The sequence below is a fragment of the Ambystoma mexicanum genome, chromosome 2p, assembly GCF_040938575.1.
Source record: "Ambystoma mexicanum isolate Mex_15411 chromosome 2p, UKY_AmexF1_1, whole genome shotgun sequence".
NCBI classification, from domain to species: Eukaryota; Metazoa; Chordata; class Amphibia; order Caudata; family Ambystomatidae; genus Ambystoma; species Ambystoma mexicanum.
In genome coordinates this window covers 1,200,557,731-1,200,579,560 of record NC_090923.1, presented here as the reverse complement: position 1 = coordinate 1,200,579,560, position 21,830 = coordinate 1,200,557,731, and the positions used below count along the sequence as shown (strand labels likewise).

At 46.4% G+C, this 21,830-nt stretch overlaps 1 protein-coding gene across 1 annotated transcript in view; it reads left to right on the top strand.

Moving 5' to 3' along the window:
• Positions 1 to 808: 808 nt before the first annotated feature.
• The window catches only part of LOC138567330 (protein bicaudal D homolog 2-like), an 801,546-nt gene continuing 780,524 nt past the window's right edge, over positions 809 to 21,830 (top strand). Inside the window, exon 1 of the mRNA XM_069645428.1 lies at positions 809 to 1,150. The gene's annotated coding sequence lies outside the window, so the exon portion shown is untranslated. The remainder of the gene's footprint in view (positions 1,151 to 21,830) is intronic.

The window sequence follows — 21,830 nt, the reverse complement described above, 5'->3', positions numbered from 1 at the left end:
GTCATACTCTTCCTCCACCCAATACTTGCGACACTCCTGCCTGAAAAACTGCCATGATATGTTAGGAAACAGTAAAATGAATGGTTGTGGGTTGCTGGGCGTTTTATACACCAGAAGGACTAGGAGTAATGAAGATTACCTGTAAATAATCGGGTCATTAAGTAATCCATGAATTACGAGTAACACGGAGAATGAAGTCCAAATAGAAAATGTCCTAAAACCATATGCACGTTACTAAGCAACACTGTTTCACTATAGACATAAAAGATGTACAAACGTTACTCACCGCTCTTGTCCTGTCGATGCAAGGAGGCCATTTCGTAGTGGGTAACTGGGCAGCACATTAAGGAGTATTCAGCCGCAAAAAGTCGGTTACGTTTGAAATACTTCATGTTTTAAAAATGTACACATGAACAACATGGCAGGGTGTTCCTGTTATCAAATCTGAGAATGCAGCAACCATTTTGCTTAACAATATTTAAAATCGGAGAAAGGGTGTGACACGTTCAAACTAATTTAGCTGTGCTAATTATTTAGTCTACGCTTTCCTCCTTGCTACTTAGCTCTTCTTAACGAAAGGCGTGTTGGTGCACTAGCCAACGCAAAGAACAGTCCAACGAATAGAATTGTGTAACGAACGCTCCCGTTTCGATCAGTGAGTTGGCGGCCACGCTATACATATGTTTTAACGAGTTCCCGTGCGAGTGGGGCATCCCCCAGACGTCGAGTAGGCAACCATCCTAAGCGTAGAAGGACAACAACCCATTGCTGCTGCACATAAGGAGGCGGCGCTGTATGTGTCCACGCCCCACCTTTTCCCATATGACACAGTCAACCGTCTCAAGGCTCGTGATTCGTGTTCGAGAAGGAGGGTGTAAAAATATTCTTCAGCGCATTCTGAAGTTGAACACACGAAGCCACCAATCCCAAGCAGCTGGTATTGATGGAGCGCGGGCTCTCTAGCCAATGACTGCCCAAGTATCTCTACCGCTCCCCTCCCTTCAATGCTGCACACAGAACTCCGCTCTAGATTCTGGCCGTTAGCAGGGCCAGGAATTTTGAAACTTCTGGAGTTTGGAGGGGAGCGGGCAGTGACGTCAAACGGGGTCCGGCGGGAGTGACGAGCCATCCTGGAGTGACGTCAGAGTGGGTGAGTGCATAGGATACTGGAGTATTCGGTGCAAAAGCTTTTTACATAGCTTTTGGATTTGGATAACCGTCCACGGGACGCTTTCTAGGCATGGAAAATGGATTAAGACGAGAATGGCATTCCCGTCGCCGCGTATAGCATTTCAGCCCTAATATAGCACACGCGTTGGTGTCCGTGCTTCGTATGAAACTCCGTTGTTCCAGTATCTATATAATCTTTTAGCAATAGGAAACGTCTTGCTGATTAAACTTAAACTAACATTTTCCATATATTTTAAAAGTACAACGAAAGGAACTTTTCACAAATGCATATTTAAAATGGTCATTGTGGTGCGGCGCAATAAGATGAGAATCTGGGAATCAGTAATTTAAAATGCAATCAAAGTGCTTTATTTTGAGGTTTAGTAGTGTGTTCGCTGTGCAAAAGACTTCCGTTATTTTTTTTTATGTGCCCCTCTTGTTCCCCATTTTTTTTTCACGCTATATATACTTTATTACAACGACTGTTGTGCTGAAAAATGACAAGTTGTCGATCTCCTCTTACGTTCGTGGAAAGTCTACACCATTCTGACGGACACCTATCACCTTGACAAAACATTCTGATGTTGAAAGGTGTGTCCACTTACAAACCTAAAACTACAAATGCCACTTCTGTGTTAAGGACGTGTGCCTTTTACGCAGGGTCGTTCGCCCTAGTTTTCTGAGCCTCAGAATTATGATAAGCGATTGTGGTTTGTGTGTGCGCGCCTATTGCACACACCTGTGTATGAACACAGGCTTTTTGGTAAAATGTTTGCACAGCTTTTTTCTGCTCCATGTTTCTGTTAATGTTAAAGGATATTTGAACCATGCACTATCGCCACCGGAGTGGTCCTCTGGCGGATCTGAAAAGGAAAGGTGGTTGGGGGTGAGTTAGTGGGAACAAGCCGGATAAGTGCAAGAGAGCAGTGATGTGCTGTTGGCAGCTTCAGTTCGGTTAACACCGTTTGCTGAGCTTGGGGTGCTTACTGGTCGGTAGCAGTCGTGTGCTGTTGTGGAAAGCTATGTGTGGTTTGTTTTGTTGTTGCAGTGTAGTGAAGTTTGTGTTTTAGGAATGTGGTTGTGCTTGGTTAAAGTTTGAGGTGTATGCAAAGGAGTGAAATTGTTAGTGGGTTGGTTATGGGCCTCGCTATCTAGAAGTGATATGTGCTAGATTTTCCACGTTCTTTCTAGATGTGGCGCATGAATATCTCTGCATTTCTCTAGATCCGGCACTTGCTAATATTCACCATCCTATCTAGATGCGACGCAGGCTAGTGTTCACAATTGTATCTAGTTGTTAAGCAGGTTAGTGTTCATATCCTGGTTTGCTATGGTCTCAGGGCAGGTAGAGCGGCCGGGCTGACTGCTCTACTCCCTACACAGGCCACACCTACCCTGATGGCTGCTGCTGGTTGAAGGATGGTCGCTGGCCTCCCCTGCGGACACCTGCAGACACAATCTGGAGCCGCCCATTGCCTTGGGGCCCTTAGGCGCAGGGGCTGCACAAGCAAGTGGGCGGGCTGGGGGACGGGAGTGGGAGAAAGACGGACACAAAGGACTGCACACTCTAAATGGAGTCCAGCACAGAAAACAGGGTCATTAGCCATAGGAACAGAAGAGAAACCCACCAGAATAGCATACAGTGGTCAACAAAAACCATTGAAAAAAACACTCAAACCCCTTCAGTAGAGTACATGAAAGGGGCCAAAAACGGATTTCAATCAATATACACCTACTCACTGAGCAACAACCAGCCCCTAAAGCTGCTTCCCAGTAATGGAGCAGCAACATACTGCAATGCATAAAATAAGTGGTATTGCATCACAATTTGCGATACAATACCTCTGATTTGCGCTTTATTTAAATAATCACATTGCACTAACTGCGACGTGATTTTCAATAGTGAGAATATCAAAGCTTCATTCTATTTAAGCATTCACTATGTGTGCAGGAAAGGCAACCGGGCTGAGCAGATACATTATGTGCTCAGCCCAGGCGACGCACGCATGTGCTGTCAACTTCAAATGCGCATGGACATAGCAAGGCCTCATAAACAATCCGGTAAGAGCAGACGGGCCTGAGCCACTATACCGAGGTTGCTGTCTAGCCATTTGTTTGTTCTCACACAGTGCCTCAATTCTTTAGCACATGTCAACTATTTTGATGGTTTCACCCCTCTACCATTATGATGAAAGAACCCGCTCTCTACCTCCTACTTTTTATATCCCACTCACTCGCTAGAGTCTAATTAATTGCTTCTTCATCCGACAGAAGTGACAGAACACAGTTTGAGTATGGCAAGTCTCATTGATACATGGGGACAACTTAATCGCTGTAGTTAGAAATTGACAATTCGTTTAAAACATAAGCCTGTGTGTCATCACTGCATTGGAAGATAATGTCTGATACAAAAACTAGATAAGGCAGCTTGCGGGCCCAGAGTATTTTCACGGTCCCTTTTTATTCTACGGGTGAAACAGTCCAGCCTCTGAATTTTAAATGGATGTGAATGTAGCAGAGTACCCTCTTTTTCACTTACCTTGGTGGTTGTTACATTTTGCGATAATGTTCTGTAGTAGTCTGAAATGTAATGAACATGGTGTTAAGGACTCCTGGAATTTGGTAAAATACATGACACGGATTTGTTTCACCAATAATTGAACATTCTTTCACAACCACGTTTCGTGGGTCTCTTCTAGACTTCATACACCACTGCTTCTCTCTTTAATCTCAAAATAATCCCTAAACTAAGTCGTTTTCGTAGTCCCTAAAAAGGAAAAACACACTTAAGCAGTGATAGCTATTTACATGGGAATTTAAATTAAGTTGCCATGAGCCAGCCGAGTAATAAGTAACCTTTGTGATCGTGTGTATATGTAGCAAGGAGCACAATTTATTTTAAAACTGTGAGGTCTTTTGTTATGAGTAGTGTACAACTGATCAACTTCAATTTTTGGATAGTAAAATACAGAGAAACCAACATGTTTTATTCATCATCACACTTAAGCAGTGAAGCTGCAAATTGTGCCCAGTCTACACTTTATGCGCTAGATAGTGCTTTCAGCCGTAGTTGTTAGTACACATCTGTGTTAAGGTTTGCTTCTCACGTGCTAACATTGCCCCTGTTTTTCATTGGACCTGAAAGTGCACCTCAAAAAAACAAAACGACCAATTTAAAACCGGATATTGGCGTCTTGGGTGGACATGGAGTCGACCTGCAGGCCGGACAGTCTTATTCTCCAGTCGAGTTTAAAATAGTCGCTATAGACCAGAATGTCTCTGTGCTCAGCAGTGCCACAAAAGGACTTCTAAAGCCGTAGGCAACATGGCTGAGTCACCAGGTAATTCATTGATTGGGGCTCCCAATGAAAAACCTTGCTCTGAATCTGCTTACAAAGGCAGCATAAGCAAGCCAAATAACATTATAATGAAACCTAGAAAGAAAAACATATTTGGACCTTCTTAGGCTCTGTGTCCTCTAGTAAACTGTGAGCAAATAGCTCACTGTGCTAGGTGTTTGTCGCTGAGGTATCTGTCCTGCAGGTGAACACGAGCTGTGCAGATGTGGCTGTCTAGGGGCCAGCAGTTTGTTTTACTAATGTGCAGCGGGAAAATGCTGCAGAAAGTCTCAGACACTTTTAGTTATGCTAATGTATTTGCTTTGTCTGTAAAACCGCCATTATTAGCTTGACAGGGAATGGAGGTGATTACATGCAAAGAGGCATCCCTAAATCATGGGACCAGCCCTGGACTCTGATGGTACTGCCCACTGAAATGTGTCTCACACAAACTATTGAGTGTTTGAGGTTGTGTTGCAATTAACTGCTAATCCCATTGAAAATGGTGATATTAAAATTGCTAATCATTTAGGTTGTATTGCTAATAAAAAAATATTTTATTTAGCAATTTCGACTAAACGTTTTTTCAAAACTAATTTAGGCCTTGCACTCCCTGGAACTGTGCAGAACTCCAATATGTATTTGAAATAATTGTCATTTCTAAAATGGAAGGTACCATTCCCCCATGCTTCTAAGCAGCGATCAATAGTCTACACCCCGCTACGCACAGGTGGCAATCGTGATTTGTCCTATTGGTGCTAAGGCATGTCTTAGTTTCATTCACAGAACAGGTGATTATAGCAGAGCCGATCAGCTCAAACTACTCGGATACGTGAATACATTACATCAGGTGGACCAAACCAGGCGGAAGAACTCGCCTCCCTTTTCTCCCATCCTTGGGGCCTTTTTTAAACTAGCATTTAAACTAGCAATGTTACTGGATTTTATATTATAGAACACTGTTTTTCGCAGGCTCTGAAAGGGGTGGTTGGTCAGCTAGTGGGAGAAGGAAATTGCCAGATGACTTGTGGATGTGACCAGAAGTACCCGGAGCCCTGTGTGTGGGTCTCCTTCTAGGTTTTCTGCCTTAAGAGTGTAAAGATATTTTTGTCCAGGGTGGGGTCCTCATGTTCCCATCGTGATACCATGCATTGGCCGTAAGTGTGGTATATACATTGGCCGTAGTGATGTAGTCTTCTCTTGTTCGAAGTCTGTTTTAGATTGCCACGTTGGGGATCGAAATAAGGGTTTGATGAGCAGGAGCTAAAATCGGCTCCTAGTATCCAGCATCAGAGTAGGCAGGTTGCTGCTGATGAGGAACAAGGAGCTAGTACCTAGCGGGCCACATATTGAATGTCCACATGAGATGCAAAACCTAAATTTGTTAATTGCATTTGACCCATTATGGTGTGTTCCATTATACAAATTCCAATACAGTTAATGTCACATAGGTGTATGGTACCAGATGACCTAGGAGACAAAAGTAGCTGTTGGTGTCAAGCTTGCCAGCCAGCCTCTCCTAGGCTATAACCAGGAGCTAAGTAGGTCCTAGCAATTTCGTACTCTGCATGTGAAGAGTGGCTTGGCTGGTCTGTTGGTGCTTGTGCATGCTGACGTTGATAACATCAGTGCAAGGAGGTTGGTGGTGGGCCTAGTAGGCAATTTTGCACATCCATCTAATGTCTGCTGCAATCTCTAGGTCAGGGTGTCGCTTGGGTGTCCCCTCAGTCGTGGAGCCTTGGTTATGAGGTGCTTGAGAGGGGACATCCTGGTGTGGGCTGATGCGGTTGTCAGTGATCAGTGCGCAGCGACTGGCTTTAGATGAGGGACTACGAGTGGAGTGGGAACACAACCTTGGGGCAGTGGGTCACAAGTAGACCATCGCACAGATTTTTCGGCACGAGTATAGTATCATTTGAAGTAGGGCGAAGGGTTCCTTGCACTCATTAAAGGTCTTTGGGCAGCCCTCCTTGTATAGCTGCTTAAATTCACGAAGCCACCAGCTACCCACACCCCAAAACTCACTCCATGGTCGCGTCCTGGTTGGAAGCCTCGGTTGTTCCAAGTACTTGTGAGCGGACCCACCACCAGTATCGCATCCCATCTACGGAGTACCCTCCCCATGTAATACAGTTTGCACATAGTTGTAGCCAACAGAGGAAATCCAGAATCCTGCCTCTTTTCCACATAAAGAAGCTGATTCAAACATTCTGCTGAGTGTGCTTGCCCAGTGACCTTCCACACCAGCTGTAGTTCAGTGTCACGCCAGGTGATCATGTGGGAAACCTGCACAGCTGGATAATAGCGGAATACATCAGGGACTCGCAGGTCACCCGCCTCTACAGGCCTCAGTAATACCTTCCTTGAGATCCCAGCCCGCTTATTGCCCAATATAAATGTGGGAACCCTTCCCTGAAGTGTGCCAAGATCCAAGTTTGGGTCCCTTGCAGGCAGCGTTGCGCAATGATAAAGTAACCGAGGAATGAGTTTCGTCTTAACAGAATTAATCCTGCCACCAGGATATTTCCTGCCAACCCACCTGACTAAATCCTTAGACAACTCTTGGAACAATGGTGGGGAAGTTACAATGAAATGCATCAAACTTTACTGGGGATGTTATGTTAAAGGTTCTTATGCTGCACACTGTTGCCACTTGTGCAATTCCGCTGGAGTTCTGGCGGCTCTGTAAAGCAAGAGGGTAGGGGGTTAAGTTGGCAGGACTCAGAGGGAAAAAGGAGCAAAAGAGCTGTGATGTGCTGTTGGCAGCTTCAGTCCGGTTGACACCTTTTCCAAGGCATACATTAGTTTTCAAAAATGGATTAGCAGAGTTTTGTACCCAAGATATAAAATGACCAACAATACAGCATTTTTGTTTACTGCTGAAGAAATTAGCAAGATGAGAGTCTCTAAAATGAAAAGCTTAGCTAAATGAATGTACACAAATGGATCCAAGGCTCTGAAAACTGTTTTCAGAGCAAGACTGTGCAGGTGTATGCAGTTGGTGTTGCACTGGGCAGTGTCCTCTTTATTTTAGGCTTGACCTATTTGCTACGGAAGGAGAAGGTCAGAAGTTTCATAAATCAAAAAGTTCACAATGTTAAAGGAAATTCATAAGACTAAGTAGGTAGTAGTGTTGCGGCAGCCAGTGTAATGGTAAACTTCATTTGGACAAGATGATGTAGCACATTTGGGTAAGTGCAGCACTGTTAAAGGTCCTTAAGCCCGAGCCATGCCGGCCCAAGTGCAGCATTACAGCCCTGTGCACTCATGAAAGCGGTGTTAAGCACTATTAGCACTCAACGCTGCCACTCGTGGTGGCAATACTGTTTTGCTTCCTTTTTAAGAGAACCAGACTTTGCCTAATTCATGCTTCACTTAAACAAAAGTAATTACGCATGTCTTTGGATCTGGAGTTGAGCAGGTGAAAGGGCAGCAGGAGGGGCTTGGAGGGGTGGGGGGAGGGGTTGAGGTGTGGCACTCCAGTGGAGACTTTTCCTGGGGAACAGTCTCTAGGGACAGGGTGAAGGCTGTGCAGAAGAGCAGCAGCAGTCTGGCATGAAATGCAGGCGGCTACTTGCAGATTCTGCTTGCGTTCCCAACCTTGGATTGGGCATCTCTCTCCTGTAGGTGTTAATATATAATACAAACATCTCGTTTGGTTTGTGTATTCATTGTGTTAGAGGGAAGAATGTAAGAGACTAAGCAGAGTGGACGGCGTAGTAGGCAGACAACAGGCTGAATTTGGTGGTATATTGTATGTTTGTAGCCAGTTTACTTTCAGAGTAGCCGTTCTAAGCAAACCAGGTGATCAAATAGAATGTCAAGGAGTTTGGGTTCCGCTCACAGTTTGAGTACTTGTTGCACAGGTGCATTCAACCAGCAGGTCACAGAACTGGAATTGTCATCAGGCATTTGACAATACGAAACACCTTTCCCCAACAAAATGAAATGTAGTGACACTGAGATTGAGATATACTAACCAAAATTGTACACAAAAGCGGAGACAATGCAGTGTTTTACAGTGGCAGTACTGTAATTATGCATTGTCACACTTAAAATGTTTAGGAATGGAATTTATCTTTTAAATAAAATTAACACATGCTGATCTTTGCCGCACAGGATTTAGTTGGCTTAATAAAAGTATCCTCCTGATTACTTCTGGTTTGCAATTATTTGAAAAAAACTTGTCTTGCCTTGCACTCCCACAAAGGCCTTTGGCACCGAGTCCAGGAGATGGATTACTGCTGCACTCTCTTATCATATTTGAACTTGCAGTGAACCGAGACGAGGGCAGAGAGAGCCCCACAGCTAAGAGGAATGAAGGGCGAGCTGCTGTTTCATTGAGCAGGGTAATTTAAATATATAGCTGTGCTACACAAGTTGCAATTTACTTACCCAACCTACTGAAGTGCATTGCAAATTGCTATGCAACACTGCTTATTTTATGCCTTGTTTTGCTGAGTGTAGGTGTTTAGTTGGTAGTCGTCATGTGCTGTTGTGTCAGGCTATGTGTGGTTTGTTTTGTTGTTGTGGTATGAAGTTAGTAGGGATAGTTGGTGGCAGTGCCTTATCCTACATCGTCTGATTTGATTGACTCTTGCACGTATTCTTTTCCCTGTCATGTATTCCGGTGCGATACACTTGCCCCCTAACTGCCCGAGGTGTGCAGAAGATTGAGTGCTCAAAGAGCTCTATTGTCCCCTCCAGTATATTTTCGCTGTGCCGCAATTGCCAACCCCACAGGTTCCCAGAGGTTTGGATGCGTTCCTAGTTTCCTGTGGCCCCTCGGCTCTGATCTGGGCGCCTCTCTCCCCTTAACTTTGGTGCTCCACCAGGATCAGGTCAGATGCATCTGTCCTCCGCTTCCCCTTTGACCTCCTATAGGGAAGGGTACATCTAGGTCTCCCTCCCATTCAGACTGCTCTCCTTCTCCCCCGCGCTGAACTCTGTTCCATCATACCCTCCAGTTCTTTCCATTGTGTGTTCATTTCATGGTGAGAAAATGTTGTTCCTTCGTTTTTGACCCGTTTGGAGTTGAAGAGCCAGGTTTTTGGAAGTCCTCTACATTTTAGGTGGTCCTTCATATTTCTTATTTCTTAGGGAAGGGAGTTTCAAAGTTTTACGGCTAAGCAGGAGAAGGCTGATCTAATTTTTCTTCTCATGTATGGTTAAGGTTCTAGGCCGATGTTGCTGGATCAGAGTGTTCTAGTCTGTTTTCTTTTGTATGAATTCCGCTCCTAGGCCATGGATTGCTCTGTGAAGGTGATTGGGAGCCAATGTAGCATCCTTAGCGCTGGAGTGATGTGTACCCTTCGTTTGAGTTGTAGAAGTCTGGAATGTGAGTTCTATATACGTTGTAGTTTCTTCAGTAAATAGTCCAGCATTCTTAGGTATAAACTGTTGGCTTAATCTATCCTGGACATGATGGCCGGTGTTTTGTGCGTGAAGGAGAGGAATGGTAGAATCTTTTTGATTGTATGTAGATGGAAGAAGCATTTCTTATCGCGTTTACTTGCGGGTTTAATGTTAGCTTGTTATCCATTAGGATTCCAAGGTTTGTGACAATTCTGGATGGTGTGGGATTTGTGCCCAGTTTTGTGGGTCTTTGGATGTACTGGTTACATCTTTGGCTATTGGATGTAATCGTGATTTCAGTTTTGTCCGGGTTGAAGTTGTTGGTGTTCATCCAATGGTAGTTTATTGAAAGTCTAATGTTGTGTTCTCCTTGTTCATTGCTGAGTTTGTAGGTGATTTGGGTATTGCCAGCGAAGTTGTAGCAGGTGGAGCTGTGTCTTTTGATGAGGTTGATTACTGGCGTCCTATAGATGTTGAAGAGGAGTAGGTATAACAAGGATCCTTGTGGCACTCCACAGGTGGTGTCCGCGGTGCAGAGTTTAATGGTTTTATCCGTATATAGTTTTTTTTTTCTTTTCAGACGAGATACATTTATTCCAAAGCAACCCTGTCAGTGATTCCTATTTTTTTCTGGTCTCTTTGAGGATTTTATGGTCAGCTGTGTCAAATTTGGATTAATTTATTGGTGATTTATAATGCGCCCATACAGCAAATGTGTTTCAATGCGCCACAAGACAAAAAAGGAGGGAGGGGGGACAGGGGTGAAGAACGACAATCCTACTAAGCCTTGTCATTTGGATCAGGAGTGGAATCCAATGCTATGTGCGAGGACGGGGCTCAGTAGGGGTGCAGCCCTGCCAGGCTAGTACTGGGGAAGGAGCCCAGTAGGGCAAATGCCAGAATGCGGGACTGGGATCAGGGGCGACCGAGCTAGTTGGTAGACTGGGCGAGGAGTGCCTGGTGCCCTGTATGACTCGGAGGGAACCATGCAGCCAGTAAAATCTAAATGTGGCATGGGGGGGGGGGAAAGTAGCAGGGGAGAGGGAAGGAAGAAGAGGAAAGGAGGGTCTTGAAAAGCTTCAGAACTTAAGGAGATCTGACTCGAGCCTGAGAGGGGCAGAGAGACCATTCCAGAGGGAGGCTCCTGCGGAAGAGAGATCTACCCCCCACTGTCTGCTTGAAAAAGCGATTGATCTGCAGGTAGTTGAAGCTAGAAGACTGAAGGGCTCTAGCAGGGAGGTATTGGGGGGAGAGAGTTGCTTGTCGCATGATCCCAGGCCCAAGAAAGCTTTGTGGAGGATGCAGTGTGTCTTGAACTTGATCCTTTCAACAACTGGGAGCCGGTGGAGAGGTTTCAGGGCTGGAGAGATGTGGTCCCTGGGCTTGAGGCTGAGGATAAGTATCGCAGTTCTATTCTAGATTAGTTGAGGGGGGCAAAGGGAGGATTTACGCAGATTGAGGAAGAGGCTGTTGGCGGTAGTCAAGCCTAGAGAGGACCAGAGTTCTGGAGACACTGAGTTTCTGGGGGAAGTTGAGTGTAAAGTACCAGAGGGGGGTTATCTGTACTCCTGCTCTCTATATGGCAGAGTAGAGGCACAGAGCTCCCCAGCCAAGATTCTCTAATTGGTAAAACGTGGCGAGCAATCAAGGCTTAGCTCTCAGGAGGTGATGTGGGATGAAGTGTAGTCCTCAAGCACCCACAAAGAAATGTCCACGCTGTTGATGAAAACAGTCTTTATATAAATAAGGTTCACGTTATATACACAATCACAATAATACACTTTGTACTCTGGCAATACTATAATGGCAAATTATATACAGGTCTACGTGGTACCACTCTTAACTAGCGATTCTTTTGGAATGCATCAACTGCTAACAGTTCACAATGGCATACGAATCAGATCATAAGATGAATCAGTGATAGACACAAAGAAAGCAAGTTAAATCAAGCAATGGCAGAGCAGTCTATCCCTCTACCATGAGACAGTTCTGGGCGAGGATCCCCCCTCAACCTGGGCAAACTGCAAATAAAGTGTATTTGACAAGCCCAGTCCAATTATGCTCAATATAGTCTCGATTCCTTCTAAAAGGTTCCACAACCCCAAAGTACCTGGTTTCGTCGAGTTCTTCGATGAGTCGTAGACGGGCCCTTCTTGAGTGCACTCATTGAGTGCACACCCTTTAAAGTAGGAGCCACGGGTCGTCGACAGTCTGTGAAGAAAAGGTTGAACCCTGTAATTGCGGCAGCAGCTTTGGTTCTTGCGGTGCTCGTTGATCAGTTGAAAACGTCCTGCAAGTGGAGGCATGCGGTACACCTCGACGACGAGAGTTTGAAGAATTCATGAAGAACTTTGGCCCAGCAAGTGCATCGAGTTGTCAGCGTCTCTGCGGTCTTTGGGTGGTGGGAAAACCACTGGTGGATTCTCCTCGGTCGTCGGCGGCCTTGACTTTCTCTTTCAGGATGAAAGCGGTCGATGATGAGCAGTCCTTGGATCAAGTGTCTTAGGCAAAGGAGCACTCCGGCTCCGGTCGTCGACGGTGATGGACTTGAACTTTGCTTCGTGATTCCCCGTCCAGTCAGCAGCCTTTCGAGGGTCTTGCGTCCAGGGAGCTTTGGCAAAGATCAGCTGGTGCACGATGGTCCCTCATAGCTCGGGAAGAGGTCTCCTAGCCAGGTCCTCTCCTGGGTCAGTTTCTTGACAGTCACGTAGCTTTCAGATTAGCGAAGGACAGCAGCAGCAATTCTTCTTACAGTGGGCTTCAAGGTTAAGCATAAGTATCACCTTCAGCTTCTGAACGATTTCCATCAGTGAGAGGCCCCCAGATATACTGTTGATCTCCCATTCATTCTTCTAGGTCACACTCGGCCAACCAAAAATTCAGAAGGGCAGTCAGGCAGCCAATCGGGCACACAGTGCATTCAGTCCATTCTTCTCCATCTAGACACTCCACACCGAATGTGAATTCGGACAAGCACTCTGCCATTCAGCACTACACACTGCTTTCATACCTGTTTTGGGCAGGGCTGTCTCAGTCATTGTGGCAACCGCCAGATACTAGACACCCATAACATGAAATGTGTTTTCGTCACACTCCATTCACCCAGGTCCCACCCCACGGGTGTACCCACAACATACCTTCATTGGGAAGGCTCCAGCCGGTCTGGCCTGAATTTCCCCACAATACCATATGGCACTTCCACCCAACAGTCAGTCAGGGGGAAGGGACAGAGTCCGGGCTTCCCGAGACTTCGGGAATACAAGGTAACGGGCAATAGAAAGCAAGAGGCCACAGGGGCCATCTTGTTTCCTACCAGGAATCAACTGATTCCAATGGCAGGGCCTGGGTATCCCAAAATGGAGGGTACTCGGAGCACCTAAATTCAGCATGGAGCTGCCACCAGCCCAAACCCTGCTCCGTGGGTCACACACAGGTGCCCAAAAACATACACTAGGAGTATAGGGTTGTACCCCTACCCATGGGTGCCATAGGGTATCCCAAGGGTCTGTTCGTCATGATCAAAAAGAGGAAGAGCCGCGCCGCACCGCCAGGAGTCCCACATGAACTCCTGCATGGAAAACAAGACCGAACATACATGATAAAGGACAAGTATGGAGGCCCTGTCGCTCCAATGCACTTCCAGCATCACAGTGAGGAAAGGAGAATGCCTCTGAGGAGGTGCAGCTGAAACTTGGCCACCTTGGCAAAGTCTGCGATGTGAGGAGAGAGTCGAGTCTAAGGGGACCAAGTTTTTTTTTTTTTTTTGCCTCATAAGAGGGGTAGCGGACCCATGAAGCGCAACAAGAGTGCAGGAGGATGCTGGGTTCCCAATGAGTTATCTCCATTTTACTGGCATAAAGGCAGAGATCATTGGCAGCGTACCATGCCTGAATAGCAGTTGTACAGTCTGGAATGAGAGGAAGAAGAGGCAGTGGAGGGAAGATTCAAGGAGAGCTGTTGTCCGCATAAGACTGGAAGTAAGGAGAGAAGGCAGAGATGAAATGGGCCAGAAGGGCAATGTAGTTTGAAAAGCCACAGCGAGGATGGAGCTCTGAGGGATGCCGCAGGTGGATATTGTGATGGGGAGAGGAAAGGGCCCCGTTTATCCCGGGAAAGTCGGTCAGAGGAAGGAGGTCATCCATCCAGTCCAGTGCCAGGTCTGTGATGCTAAGGGAATGCTGCAGAGAGGTCGAGTAGTATCGGCGCTAAATTCATGTTGGAGTTTGTGTTGGAGAGAAGTGATGTCTCTGTCCCTCTCATGGGTCGGAAGCTGACTGGTGCCTTGTCCCATAGATGGTTGTTTTCTACATATTCTGCAGTTTGTCGGTAGATATAGTAGTTAAAGTGGTTTGAGGGCTTGTTAGGACTGTGGGTCTTGCGCTAGCGTGTGTGTTGCTATCTTCACGTAGCCTGCCGCCTGTCAGGTGGATCTCAGAGGGACCAAGCTCCGAAGGTTCCATGTTTGCAAGGGTTGTTCTGGGTTAATGAGATCCAGAAACTTTAAATTAGGCGCTGGACAGTGGTTCCTTAGTATCCAATGAGTATCAATTTCCACACAGGTTAGGTGTTTGCAACATTTGTTGACTTATTTTTCCTTCAGTAATTGACATTGGTTGTCACTCTTGTGAGCAACATATTCTTTGCTAAAACTTCTTATGTGGTACAGAGTATGTGATCTACTTTATTCCTTTAGTGCCGACACGTGTTTCAACCTTTTGAGGTCTTTCTCAAGGCAAATGTAGGGTTGGCGTGTTCCCAGATGGTTGGAATTGAAATTCTTATGTTCAGCAATGGTAGACGGTGACACCTCTTACTCTCGGTTGAGTGTCCGTGTAGTCTCCTGGTCTCGCGGTGTTCTGCTTCAGTGTTCATAGATATAGGTCTCTAGTAGTTTTGCTGGCTAAGGGGATGTTCGAGATTGGTCTGTAGCTTGAGAGGTCTTCCATACCGATCCATTGTGTCTTTGAGGAGTGGTTTGATGTAGGCAGATTTGAATGCCCGCAGTACTCTCCCTGTTGGGAGTGATAGGTTTAGGTAGCATTCTGATGGTGTACTCTGTAAGGATTGATTTATAGGTATTTGGCGGGCAGGGGTCCATTGGGCAGCCTGCTTTGTTGCTTTTTTCACCCGTTTTGAGTATTTTTCTTGACATTTGTGCAAGTCTGTTTTGTGGTCCCCGGGATAGATTGGGCGGGTGCATGGTCTGGTTTTGCGTCTACTTTGTATTATCTGGTGTATGTTGATTTTATTTTTAAAGTGATCTACAAGATCATCGCGTAGTTTTTGTGAAGGCACTGGTGTGTTGGTAAATCCAGGGTGATTTCTTAGCTCGTTTATGAATAGTTCTTTCTGAGGAGTGTTGGCTCTTGTGATCCAGTCGTCATAGTATTTCTTTTTCGCTTTAAGGATTTTCTTTTATGTATCCTGGAATTTGTTAGTGATTTCATTCTTTTGGCTTGTTCATATTTTTTCCTCCATTCTTGTTCTAGTTTCGTTTTTTTTTTCTTCATTTTGTTGAGGTGGGGCATTTCCCATCTCCCCACTACTTTCTTTCTTGATGTGGTGAGGGGTATTTCCGGGGCGATTCTGTGGATTGTTTCTAGGGGTGTACCGAATAGTAGATTAAAGTATTCTGCCGAATAGTTGTACAAGTATTCTGGCGGAGCTGAATATGGAGCCGATAGTTCAATTTTTCATAAATAGTTATGTAGACAAGAAAAACACTTTGAACATTAAAAACATACTTTAAAATATGTATATCCATACTTTATTGCATTTTCTTGGCTGTTTACAGGAGATGTTTGTATAAACCATGGGAGGAATTCATTATCAGAAAAGAAACTGTTCAATAACAGCACAGTTTGTATTTTTGTGCATTAATAGGCTTTGCTTGTTCGGCATGGCCCAAGTAATTTAAGACTAGCCCAAAAGATATGCAGTCACTGTGAGGGCAGACTGGGATGTGTGTACTTGTAATTTCAAATTTTGCTTTTGGGCCTGCCCATCTATAGCCTTCTGGCTCTGGCAGGCGTCATAACTCCAATTACTTAAGCATTTACATATTAGACTAGGCCCTGCTAATAACAAAGAAACAACTTAAAGTAATTTCACAGTCTTTCCAAATGTTTCATCCAAGCTCCATCAAGCTTGGGAAATAGTGTTCGATGGCTAGTGTACTGAGAGCACAGTAGATGCATGCTTGTCTCTCCTTTTGTTCTGCAGGGTGTGCCCTGAAGGAGACATTATGGGCACTGTGGGTGGAGCATGGAGAGAGGTAGTAGAGAGAGCCCTGCTTTCAGTGCTGTGCCAGCCCCTTCAACCATTTTTGTGAAGCACATATCACAAAAGGAGCTGGGCCGATTAAATCACACTTGTGAGAAAAGGCCCTGAAGGAGACATTATGGGCACTGCGGGTGGTGGGGAGAGGGGGAGAGCGCTGCTCTTGGCTTTCCTTCCAGTTACAAATACCTCTGCACACGTGCCTTCCGACTCGTAATCGAGGATTTGAGGTCTGACAAAGAGTGGAGACATCAAACTGCAAGCTGTCACATTTTCAGTCAGTGCAGCACTGATTTACACAACTGCTGCGTGATGAAAATGCGCATCTTGAAGACCATGCGTCTGCCACAAACGCAACACGTGGACAGTCAACTGATGTATGCCTGGCATTAGCCTGACATCTTTTGTGATGTTAACAAAACCCACACCTCGGCCTCACACCATAACCAAATCATTGCCTCAAAGTGCAGACCTCAAGTAACACAGAGGATACTGAACTAAGCAAGCTTTTAAAATAACAGAGCAACTCGCAGCTGTGGATCTCCCGAAAGAGCAATAACAGTGGGGTGGTACAGTGTGCCCATGTTCAGTCGAAGGCATGGTACTATAAGCCTTCAACAACTGGGCTGCAGGCTCATGAGCATCTGGGGTTTAAAACCATAACTTATGGATCACGGACTGCGGGCAGTAAAATAATGTAGGAGAGCTCATATAGGATAGCTGAATCGGTTGGTGCGCTGCAACTGAAAGGGCCCAAATTCAAATTCCGGTATGACTGTATCAGCCTTTAATTTTTCCCAGGTTGAGAAACTGAGTAACGGTAGTGATTTCATTAAATGGGGCGGGCAGTTGAAGGGAGGAGTCGGCTCGGCAGAAATCCCTTGTCTTGTACATTACATAAAGACATCGGCAGCAGGCACATGAGCACGCAGATTGCTTTTGCTTGTTTGAATATCCTACCTTTTCAAACCGAAGTGAGGACTCTCCGGTGTATCTCTCCAGCTGTAACAGGCCTAGGTGCTTCGGGGGTAACCCTAGTGTTTTCAATCCCTTTATTGGAAACCTCGATGAGTCTTGGTACACTTCTTTCCAGATTTGGAAACCTCAGGAATTACCCAAGTAAAAACAGCTCCAGAAATGCTGGGCTTAACTTTAGCCCCCAGATGGGGAACCTTGGACGAAGATCCAGTCCTGACAGCCCCGTTACAGGGAACCTCGGCGGAAACTCCAGAGTGCAGGTTGGATCCCGTGAGCCACTTGGGCCCATCCCTGAACCAGAAGACCCCAGGAAGGAGTCCCCTGGCCGGGGTGCCCTAAAAAGGAAGGAATTTACCAGACTCTTCCTTTCTTCTTAAATGAACTGCTGTAAATGTGGAGGAGGAATCCGCTGGAACACCTCCTCCCACCTGACAAGTCAATGCTGGAGTCCACGGACGGAGACAGTCTCAGTTGAAGCAAGAGTTCCACTGGTGTTCTGGGCCCATGCACTCGACAGAGTGGGGATCCACCCAGCAAAACGATGTTCGCATGAAGAACAGGACACAAATCCCAGACGCTCCGCCATAGATGGAAGAAAGAAACTGTGGAACCGGAGCAGGAAAATGAAGGGCAAGGGAACAAAAAGAAAACCTTCCCTAAGATGCAAGCTCATCCGACCCTGTGGAGAAAAGGACAGAAGGGCGATGCGCATGGCGGAGCTCAGGAAGATGGGGGTGCGGTCACGTGCAGTGGCCCCCGCATAAAAATAAATAGCTTAAGAAGTGCTCTGGTGCCGCCCCGATGGACGGAATGTCCCACAAGTATGGAGGAAGGGGGGACGGGACGTATGAGTCCCCTCCCATAACAAACTTGGACAATTAGTTGTGTATTTGGTATGCATAACATGGAGAGCTATGTAATCAAATAGTCCTCTTCCATAACCAGCTACAGCCAACCGCCTGCCTGTTCCTTCGCCTTAACATTGGCTGTCAAGTATATAACTAGATGGGCATTCTGAGCAGGCTTACTTTAAAAAAAAAAAATAAAAATTTAAAGCCAAATTCTACATCTTTACAATGGTGAACGCCAATTTACTCAAAAAGCAGTGATTTTAACTTCATAATGTATTGTAACTGAAGGCCCCCCAGGCTGCAGATGAATTCTGTCTGCTAACGCCCTGTTATTTTAAAACGATGCAGAGAAGAGTGCATTTACCAGTGTCGTCAAACTCTATTTTTAACTAGCACATTGTTACATGTTTCTGGAAACTTCTCAAGACCTTGCACTTTCTCTCTCCCCTGCTAACCTCCTCCCTTTCTCTCCGCCTCACTCCTCCATCTCTCCCCTAACTCTGTTCAGCTTTTGCTGATGGGTGCTTGGCTCACCTCCAGAGCCTCTCAGGTCCCAGGCTCCCCCGCCAGTCTTTGCACTTGCCTTCGGGCCTCTGCACTATGCTCCGCACTACTGCACTTTCAGCATATGTTCCACGAGAAGGATAACACCTGCACTTAATCCAGGACCCTGCTGGATTGGGCACACTCGTTCACTCTCGCCCCTCCCTTGCACTCTCTGTATACTTGCATTACCTGAATTTACTAGGCCTAGTAAGTTCTGTCTTGTCTCCCCTCCCTAATCTGGTTGCGCCTGAAATACTCCATGAACTTGCACTAGGAGAAATGCTGTCAGGCCCAGTACGCTAGTTCTTTGTAAGATCATTCGGAAACTTCAGGGCCTAAGAATGACTACTGTATTCCCTTCCCGCCTTGAAGCGCTTTGAAGCACTTCACTTGTGTAAACAATAAATAAATGTGTTTTGGTGTGTTCAACAGGAAATAGTTTGCAGCTGTTCAGGCTAACGGGCCTGTGTGCATGCGAGCTTGACATTGGCCTGCCTTTGCTTAAAAGCTGTTCAGACCCTGCTCTCATCAAATAAGACTGCTATTTGCACCAAGGGAGACTATGCATTCGGGGACCAGTAGTTCTGTGGAAAACCTGCATTGAAGCAGGTGGCATATAGTTCACTCTGGTGGTCTTCTGTACAGAAGAGAGGGGCAGAGTGCATTCTATGATCCTGTGGGGTTTTGCACCGCAGGGAAATTAGAAGCTATATGGGACATGTGGCAGAACCAAAAATGCATGAATGTGGCAGAGTTGATCCCTGGTGACCTCCGAAGGGAATGCTCCAGCGCTCATTGCGACGTGCTCTTTTGGAATTTGTCCGAGTATGGTAATGTAATCTAGGATATGCTGGGACCTCTGTATTGAATGAGGAGAGCCGTACTGGCAAACCTTCCCTTCCAGTACCTTTATTTATTTTTGTTTAGTTTGATTTCCGTGTTTTACTTGTGTCCGCTCTCCCTATTTTGGGTTGGGTTGTGACATGCTATGAAATGTTGCGACTCCTAAACTCTGGTGTTTCCAAATGCCTCAGGCCTGAAATGTTAACACAAACGTTTCGCCCAGTTTTGTTTTTTGTGAATTTATCCTCTTTCCCCCTTCGTTTTGTTTATACTAGCAAGTTATGATACGTTGTGTTGCAATATGTTATATTAAGTCCTGTTTAGTTATGCCGTTTCACCACAATGCCATGCTGTTGTACAAGGGCTGTGAATTAGCTGGAAGGTGACTTGTACCTTTCCACCAACAACCAAATACAGGCCAGAGGGACTCGGTTCATTAAAAGACACAAGACCCAAAGTAGACCTGCAAGTCTAAGTTGAAAAGCAGAATCTGTAACCCTTCATTTGTTGACTGAAGGGTTACAAAGCAGACCGCATTTCATATAGGGCAGTTAGGAGGGCCTGGCTGCCCTTTTATTAAGAGAACCTGGTAACTGGAGGGCAGGTTGAGATGGGTAGATACGGCTGGATTATACAATTGAAGTCCCAGAAGAGCCCAGCTTTCAGCCCAAGAGGAATCCATCTCCCACACCACTATTCTCATTTTCACAAAGCTCCCTGAGGTGTCGAACTTCCAGACAGCAAGATCCAGGAGCCGCAAATAACCCATGCTCCATTAAAAGTACCCGTAGTTCCTCTGAGCTTTCTTGTCCTATACATTGTGCCAGTTTGAGGGTTTAGCCGTGGGAGAAAAGCCCATGGGGAATTCTGGAGGATTCCTAAGGGCCAAGTGTCTCTAAAGGTCAATTTTGGTCCATAGTTGGCCCTTTTGGTGTGATGAGCCTTGCTCTTTCCTTGTAAGGGAACTGTGCTGTTGAAAACGAAATGCTACAGCTGCTATATTTGCCATGCGCGTCTAAGGCCAGACACAGCTCTTGGCTAGGGTTTCTATGAATGTTTTTTATTTATTTATTTTTCACATGTTTTTATTGGAATTTATGAATGACAGTTTACCATTGCTTCGATAGACGCCTTTCGCAGAAGGCTAGCAAGTAGTGTATTACAACAATAAGTGCAACAAACTAAAACCTGAACAAAACAGCAATTAGGCTCAACAGTGGGCGAGTCTTTGGGTCTCTAGGGGGGAGATGGCGGGGGAGCTATCCACAGGGGGGGTGCCGGGGGAGCTGAGTGTCTTAGGGTAACCTTTCGAGTGGCGGGGCTTGCCGCATGTTCGGGTGAGGGGATCTGGCTCAGTCGGTCTCCCCGACTCTCGGGTCATCGGCCGGGGGGCTGAGTCTGTCCTAGAGTTGTTTGCCGCTAGCCGCTACAGTTCCTGATCAGGCTTCTTCTGCTAGGTCTGAGCCGCCATCCAGCGAAGGTCGGGGGGGGGGCGTCTCGCTAGGCCTGGGAATTTCCCTGTGTAGTCCATGGAATGGGGACCAGATTTGTTCGAATTTGGCGGAGTTGCTGAATCTTAGAGCCGTGATCTTCTCCGCCGCCACTGTCTCCCAACATTTGGACCACCACATTTGTATGGTTGGGCCTTCCGGGTCTCTTCTGCCGTCAGGAGTTGGGTGCATACATCTGCTATGCAGCCTGTCAGTGGGAACTGGCCCTCGCCTGTGGCCCCCAAGAGAACGGCACCCGAGTCCCAGGGGATCGTGAGGCCCGTGATCCCTCTGACCTGGTCCAGGACTTCCCTCCAGAACCGCGTAGACTTCGGGCAGGTCCATAGTAGGTGAAGCAGTGTGCCCCGGTCGGGGCAGCCCCTCCAGCATTGTGGGGGAATGGTCGGGTTAAATTTGTTTAGGGCTTCCGGGGTGCGGTAACATACCTTGTAGGCACCCTCTCTGTTCGCCGTGCATCTGGCGCTTTTGTGGGCGCGGGTCCAAATCTGACTGCATTCATCCGGCTCGATAGTTCTGCCGATGTCCTTTTCCCAATTGAGCATGTATAGTTCTTTTTCGGAAGGGTCTGACCTATCGAGCAATTTGTATAGGGTTGGAATTTTGCCTTTTGGGGGGGTTCGACGAAGGGTCCGCTCTAGGGCTGTTAGCTCTCTGCCGCCTAGCTTCTAGGCCTCTCCACTCGATAGCCAATGCCTGAGCTGGGTGTACCGGAACCTCTCTGACTCCGGAATCGAAAATGTAGCCTTGCATTCCTCGAAATTTAGCGGGTTCCCATTCATGTAGAAGTCTGCCTCTCAAGCCACCCTCCTGCCATCTGATAAAGGTGTTTGGGACCAGACCAGGGGAGAAGTCGGGGTTGCCCCAGATTGGGGTGAGCGGGCCTGTTGGGCTTCTGCACTTCCAGATGCAAGCCTCTTTCCTCCAACTCGACACGGTATTCCACGTTGCCAGTAGTGGGC